General features: G+C 45.8%; 1 long non-coding RNA gene across 1 annotated transcript; it reads left to right on the top strand.

Annotated features, from left to right (window-relative positions):
* Positions 1-4,395: 4,395 nt before the first annotated feature.
* On the top strand, positions 4,396-7,347 carry LOC142803326 (uncharacterized). Its single transcript, XR_012894059.1, has 2 exons — positions 4,396-4,531; positions 6,842-7,347. It is a non-coding gene; the product is annotated as an uncharacterized LOC142803326 (long non-coding RNA).
* The last annotated feature ends 862 nt before the right edge of the window (positions 7,348-8,209 follow it).

Here is an 8,209-nt window from a genome sequence, read left to right as displayed (position 1 = left end):
GATATCGTCTATTGCTTTTTATAGATGGCAATCAAGGGGCGATGATCAGTTTCGACTATTACTTTGCGTCCGTATACGAAGTGGTCAAATCGTTCACAGGCGTACAGAATGGCCATTGTCTCTTTTAGGGGCGAAGCTCCTTAGGGCGTGGGCTGTGCGTCCCCTGTAGCCTGTATGTAGCCACCTCTAGTTTAGTTCTTGCAGTGTTCACTAGATGGCGGTACCGTCCCCTGTAATTAGCCACCTCTAGTTTAGTTCTTGCAGTGTTCACTGGATGGCGGTACCGTCTCCTGTATGTAGCCACCTCTCGTTTAGTTCTTGTAGTGTTTACTAGATGGTAGTACTTGTAGCTGATGAAGAAAAGATGCAAGATGTTATAAACTAGAAAGCGGTACTTGTAGTTGATGAAAGACGCCAGATCTTATAAAATAGGAATGATGTCACATATGGCGCGTGTCATTGGTTGAAGGCAATCGTTCGATTTAGTGCGGAGAATATGCAGCCATCAAACTCTTTGACTCTGGAATCGTCCTCATGACCATGTACCTCGCACCCAACCTGTCGACCGGGAACATCAAGACATTCATAGACACTGCGTTACGAAATTATGAGAACAAATACAAGAATGAACCATTTGTACTACTTGGAGACTTTAACGTGGCTATCATAGACAATAATTGGCTTATCCAACATATGGCTTCTAGATATGCACTCAGACGTATATCGTTTGACCATATGAAACCTACCACGATCCGAGGAACATGCATAGACCTAGTATTTGCAAATTGCCCACTGCAACCCATACAGGAACCGCTCTCCCTTCATTTCACAGACCATAAAGCCGTCATAATGAAGGGACATCGCAAGCCATCCATCGTCTAAGAACAAATAAAAGTTGATTTGTGTATATACACACACAGCGTTTCTCACGTCTTTACATGATGATCGACTGGGCGAATTACACGGAAGATTCACAGTTTACCGATGAATCCCTCCGGAGCTTCGCCCATTCATCATAATTCACCCCGTGAATATGCCGTAATTTTTTTTTCTAATTGAGAATACCGCTGCGCCGTATCCCATAATACCTTCGACGCATGTGCCACGGGTTTCCAATGGCTGCCATGACGTTGCAGAAGCGCGGCACCCATTTCATTTTGCGATGCGTCACAGCACACTTTAGTTTCTTTTTTGTGATCGAATATTGCTAGCAGTGGGTTCTTGCTCAAGGTATCGCATGATTGCTTCCATTCGTGCGCGTGGTTTCTGACAATTCGAAAACCGCGTCCTTCTTGATCAAGCGTCTGAGCAGCGTTGTTTTCACAGTGAGCGACGGTACGAACTTGGGAAAACAGTTTACAACACCCAGCATTCGTTGAACTGCGACCTTATCGGCTGGTGGCGGCATTTCTATCATACCCTTTTTAGGGAAGGGCTGGGCCTGATGCCTTCAGCACTGATAACGCCGCCGAGGAATTCGATCTGTTCGACGCCGACTGTGCACTTTGCTCGGTTGATCGTCAAGCCCTCCCGTTCTGCAGCCTGTAATGAAAGTCAAAGGCGCTCGTCGTGCGCTCCACTTGATGTACCCTAGATTAGTATGTCGTCAACATTCTTTTTTACACCAGGAACTGCTTCTAAACATTCATTGAGCGTCTGCTGAAAGACTTCTGACGCCGAAGGAATGCCAAATGGCAACCTCGAAAATCGATAACGTCCAAACGGTGTTGAGAATGTGCAAATCCTCGAAGTTTCGTCATCTAATGGAATTTGATGAAACCCAGAGTTCGCATCTAATCGTGAAAAGACTACGTCGTGTGCGAGTTCTGCTTCGATATCTTTGCGTTGGGGCATTTCGTAGTGCTCCCGCTTTAGACTTTCGTTAATCTTTCGAGGGTCAATGCAAACACGGAGCTTGAAGTCTTTCTTTCGTACAAGTACAAGGGGGCTCACCCAATCTGTAGGTTCCTTGACTTTGACGACTATTCCGGTTCGCTCCATGCGATGTAGTTCTTCCCCGAGTGTTTCGTGTAAACAACTCGCCGGGGGCCAGGGGCACCCGGCGAGTTGTTTGGACGACTGGATTTGCTCCCTAACGAAGAAACATCCGGTAGCGTCGCTGGACACAGGCCGTGCCAGAAAACAAGTGTGGAAAGTCTTTAACCACTTTTTCTGAGCTATATTCAGATATCCTGTGAACTTGTCGGGACAGGAGTCCTGCTTGTTCACTGCTTGCAGGCCAAGTATCGCTTGACGTCCGTTGCGCACGATGAAGAAGTTCAGTATGGTTTTGCGACTGCCAATTTGAAGAAGTTCATTACGGTTTTGCGACTGTCAATTTCCACTTCTGCCCTGATAACACCCAAGGGTTTAATCAGACCCCTACCATACGAACGCAAGACCGTACTGCTCGGTTGAAGTAGTGGTTTTGGGTGCATTTTTTGTAAGGTCCGAAGGGCAGCAAGTTAACTTCAGATTCCGTGTCCACTTTGAGTTGCACTGGCGCATTCTTCACGCGCGCTTCTACAGTCCAGTCGCATCCCCTGTTGATTTTGTTAACTGAAATCTCGAGGACGTCGAAGTCATCTTCAGACTCTTCGAGTTCGTCGACATTAGCACTCGCCCTACAGCAAACTGCCAAGTGGTTCATTCTTTTGCACTTTCTGCATGCCTTTCCAAGCGCAGGGCAATTACGTGGTTCGTGTGTTCGCCCGCATTTCCGACACTTGTAGTCTCTGCACCTCTCAGTACGTGCCACGTGGCTTTGTTTGCACACCGGGTCAACCTGCTTCGTGTCTTGACCCCAAACTTCTTGGTGTGCTGCGGATATTTCTGCCGCCTTGCAAGTCTTCTCGGCATTTTCCAAGGTAAGCTTGTTGTCTGCTAGCAGCTTCTCGCTTACTTTAGTGTCTCTAGTTCCGAAGACGATTTGGTCTCGGACCATTAAATCAGTCAATGCACCCAAGGTGCAGGCTCGAGCTTGAGTCTTCAAATCTCTCAGAAAATGTTCAAAAGGCTCACCCGGCTCCTGGACCCTCTTTCGGAAGACGTTTCGCTCGTAGACTTTGTTTTGTTGGGCGTCGCAGTACTCCTCAATTTTTTTTACCACCGTAGCGTAGTCAAGGCTGCTTTCGCCCACCGCAAAAGTGAAGGTGTTATAGACCTCGATGGCTTCTTCGCATGCGATACTCAAAAGAAGGGCACCTTTTGCAGTCTCCGGGCGGGGATTCTTGTCGGTTGTTTCGGAAGAGGTCAGGAACTGGTTGAATTTCTGTATAAACAACTTCGAGTTCCTACTGATGTCCCCTGTAAAACGTAGCAGGTCCGGTGGCTTCACAAATTCCATCGCTGTTCTTTTCCAGGCGCCCCGGGACGCCGATGAAAACCGGTGACTCGCCACTTCTGACACCTTGTATCGCGCGATGTGATAAAACAAGACGCCAGCCTCGGGTTTCTGGAGAACGAACACTGCCTTTAATCGAGTGTGCTTATAGACATGTGAGGGGCAAGGGTGACAGCCTGCGCGGAGCACCGTCTGCGCATAGCGCGGGCTCGCTTCAGATAACACACTCGATACACAGCCGAGGAAGCCGACCGAGCCAATGAGCTTACAGCCGATGCCTAGGCTGGGGCTGAGGCTCACCCCATATACACTTCACTGGACATTATTAGCGTTTTGTGCTTTTTACCGTGATTATTGACTTGATATGGGCTTCGTACGAGGCGCGGCCTGCTCAATGAAGTTGCCTGATCTGAACCTGGACCCGAGATGAGAAGACGTTGCCCTACCCAAGCGCGGCCCATGGGCCGGGCCAGGGCTTTCTGGCCACCCGAAACCCGAGCACACCTCTAGTGCCAATATTGTGTAGTTGTTTCCATACTTTTTCTATAATTCTTGTGGAAGAGCCTCTACGAGTTTTTTTCTCCTTCATACGTGTGAAGAAAAAGGCCACAAAATAGAGTTTGGCGAGGTAGATTGACTGCAGGGTGAACAATAGCTGCGGATATGGTGCAGCAATACCAGCGCTGACATGCCTGTCATGCACAGTAGCAGGGCTTTCAACGCAGCTGATGCTGCAGCCAGCTATGATCGTAACATGCACTTTATGTGATTGGACGAGTGAAACGGGCCTTGGTCCAGCTGTAAAGCTTCCATATTGTTTTAGCGCAGCCTTAAAATGTAGCCGAATGATATTTACACAACTTACACCAAAGGAATAATAAATAAAAAAACAGCAAATAAAATGAGTGACAACGCTGCCACGGCCGAGTTATGGGAGCAAAATTTAGTACCTGGAAAAAGCAGCGACAGTGTTGCTTTTCACAATTCTGACAGCATAGAACTACCTTGTTCGTTTATCTGCCCTGTAACAGAGCATTTTTATTGCAGATCACCGCCCACGAGTTTATGCACGCGTTTGATGTACTAGGCATACGCACTTTCGGAAGTTACGAACAGCAAGATATGAAAGCGTTCCTTAAGGAATATACGAATCGGGGGCTCTGCATGCGCAAGTCACACAAGTCTGTCGTGAGTAATACTCATTAACTGGTATATATATATATATATATATATATATATATATATATATATATATATACATATATATATATATATATATATATATATATATATATATATATATATATATATATATATAAATATTGTCAAGTAGATCATCCGTGAGTGGTCACAACGTGGTTTATTTCGACGTTTCGGCCTAGAGTGTGGCCTTCATCAGGATATATATATATCTATATATATATAAAAATATATATAGAGAGACAGAGAGAGAGAGAGTGATAGAAGCGAATTTGATGTGTGTGAATGCAGTTTTCTTGATTTCAGGTGTCTCAGCATTACTCCTCAATAACAACACGCTATATACGCAATAAGTGCTGGTCGCCACACCAAAACAATAAACCTGCAAAATGAATGCCATTGTGTTATCAATTTTAAAACCACCATAATCTTATTTGATTGATTTGTGGGGTTTAACGTCCCAAAACCACTATTTGATTATGAGAGACGCCGTAGTGGAGGGCTTCGGAAATTTTGACCACCTGGGGTTCTTTAACGTGCACCGAAATCTGAGTACACGGGCCTACAACCTTTCCGCCTCCATCGGAAATGCAGCCACCAAAGCTGGGATTTGATCCCCCGACCTGCGGGTCAGCAGCCGAGTACCTTAGCCACTAGACCACCATGGCGGGGTCTAGTGGCTAATTTCTACCGCTTCTCTTGTCATTGCCATCAATTAGAAGAAATTGTAATACTTGGACTAAATATTTTCATCGAATGCGAAAAAATGCAATATTTCAACGGCAATTCCGACCCTGTTAGGTTCTTTCGGCATGTTGCGACATGTTCATGGGAATAATTCATTATTCATCTATTTTGCCGCATATACCGTTAATTTTACTTCAACAGTACCTCGTAGACCACAGAAATGGGTTATTTAAGAAACATCGTGTTGAGATAAAACAATAAACCTCAACGTATGAAGGACTCCAGGGAGAGCTGCACATCTTGATACACCGTCATCTGGCAAACCATAGTCATATCGCATAGCATATGGCAAAGCGTAGTGCTGTCATATGACGGCACAATGGTTTGCCAGATCACAAGAAATGCACACAACTCTTTAGTATCCCTGCATATCTTACAATAGGCTTTATTAAAATAACCTGGTGTCTTAAAGCAAGAGACAGAGAGAGAGAGAGAAGACAACATTTCGAACGCTAAAACAGCCTCAGATCACGTGTCTTATTAAAAGAGCAAGGTTTAGCCGACGGGAACAGGCCTGTATAGAGAGTATGCCAGTCACTCATCCAGCGTCACAGGTCCTATGTTTGTAGGCATGCGCTTGAGGCTCTCCCCCATGGCTGCAAGACCACCAGGACAGTCTCACTGAACGTTAACATTATATGGGAAGCCATCGTAGGTCAGCAAGCCTGCGAGCTCTTGTCTCGTTTAGATGTGGTCCTAAGGCGAAAGAATTGATGGTCTCATGCTAACGTCCGTTCATATGCGCCCAGACGTGACAACAGCTCTGCCCCTGTGGTTCATAGCACGGATTCTGGTCGTGTCGGTTGCGCCTTCCGCCAGACTATAGCGTGTACACGTCTCCGCCGTAGTCGCGCACAATTCAACCACTTATTCTAAATGGGAGACCCGGGAATCGCGTTACAATCTGACTAACCCCGTCTCAATCAGCACAGCTTTAAGCGAATACCTTGTGGAATTTACAGTGTGCTTCAATTTAGCATATGTGACAAATGCCATATGACTACGAGGCACGTCCCATGGGAGGTGTTTGAAAATTTCCATATCTGGTGTTCTTTATTGTACACTGAAATCGCTTAGTACACGGACCACTAGCATTTCGCCTCCATCAAAATTTTACCGAAACGACCGAGATGAAGCCCATGACCTTCCAATCAGCAGCCAACCATCGTGACTACTAGACCACCAATGCAGACTTCGAGGAGCCTCAACAATAATATACACAAACCAAATAACCTGCAGGCAAAGAAAATAAGCTTCTTGCATTCTGAAGTCTGAATGTTCAGTTAACATTTCACCTAAAATATCAAGGTATTGAGAATTATGAAGCATTCAACCCCGAAATACGGAAAATCGCAGATCTGTGATAAACGCTTGATATGGGCCACACAGAACAAGTGCCCGATCAAGCACCCTTCTAATTGCAGGTTAAGTCGTACATTGTATCCACCAGTGAATGCTTGCGCCCGAAATTTTGTTCTCGAATAGCAGTTGTCTCGTTAACCAAAATTTATCAGTGTTCATTTTAACCCATACCTTGATTTTTCTTTTCAGCTGTCTTTAAATAATGAGCAGAACCTGAGTGCCTATCGGGACAATGAGAATCTGGCTGACCTCGTTGGGACCAAGATTGCGTATCAGGTTTTTGCTTCCCTTATCCCAGAAGAGAGAACGGAAACGCTAGCTGGGCTAGACATGTCAGCGGAGCAATTGTTTTTTTACAACCACTGCGTAAAATGGTGTACTCAATTCCCAAGATATGACGCTAATTATGCGCCACATCGCTCTCGATGCATAGTACCTTTAATGAACATGCCCGAGTTCTCCAATGCGTATAAGTGTGCTGCAGGAACTCCGATGAATCCGAGCGAGAAGTGCGAATTTTGGTAGTACTTATTGCACCGCGGTTTTTTTTAAAAACCATGTGTCAGTGATAAATCGCTGTCATAATTTCTAGGCAAAAGAACTTTTCCTGGCTTTTGAAGCGATGAGCAGTTGCAATCGTTTCTGGGCAACGCACATTATGAATAAATGAAGAGCAATCTGTTGCATAATGTGTATTTCATCGTATGATTATCTTTACACGTAGATTCCTACATGCTTAAAAGCCGTCGCATCACCAACACCGCATTTTGCGCCACAATCGGTTTTCGAGAGCGATTTCTATGGTACTGAACCGGTTCCGCTACTTCGCATGCGTCCAGCACAAGATTGTAACAGCAAACTCTGCTGCTTCTATAGCGAAGCCGACGTGTGTCATTATTGGACAGAGATCTGTGCCTCATTCGCAAAGTGTTCATGGAATTGCGACCACCGCGTTCGAAATTAAACCCGCCACGTCAGGGACAGCAGTTGAGTACCCTGGCCAGTGATCTACCCACATGGGCTGAATTTTAAACTTCCATGTTGATCTGTACACATAGAGCCATAGGTGCGCTACAGCCAGGGATACCCCGTGGCTTGCCCATCTCTGTGGTAAGACGCCTTCCTCTGTTCTACGTGCCATCAAGGCGGCCACGTATTGACAACACGGCGCCTTTCCAACACAGGCTGGCTATGAAAATCTGCAGCTCCATCACGAAATTTGTCGTGGGACCTGTATGCTTCTGCGTTCGAAATGGGAGACGCGTGAATCGCTGTATTCGCAAAGTGTTCGTGGAAGTGCGACCACCGCGCTCAGATTAAACATCGTATGATGTTGAGAAAAACATCGCAGTAGGATTCTTCTGAGTTTTTATTTGGTTGAACTTATGGCCGCGAAAAGATACTCAAGTCGCAGAAATCAATGGGTGCTGTATACTCATAATAACACACAGAACGCCAGTCACCGAATAACTGACGAGCGTTGAGCGGCGTCAGCCTTTATACAAGCGGCATGGAACATTCCTCGGTAATTCGCGGTGGTTGAGTTTCATCTAAAGT

This window comes from Rhipicephalus microplus, chromosome 3, assembly GCF_043290135.1.
Source record: "Rhipicephalus microplus isolate Deutch F79 chromosome 3, USDA_Rmic, whole genome shotgun sequence".
Classification (NCBI taxonomy): domain Eukaryota; kingdom Metazoa; phylum Arthropoda; class Arachnida; order Ixodida; family Ixodidae; genus Rhipicephalus; species Rhipicephalus microplus.
This window is presented reverse-complemented; position numbering and strand designations above follow the sequence as displayed.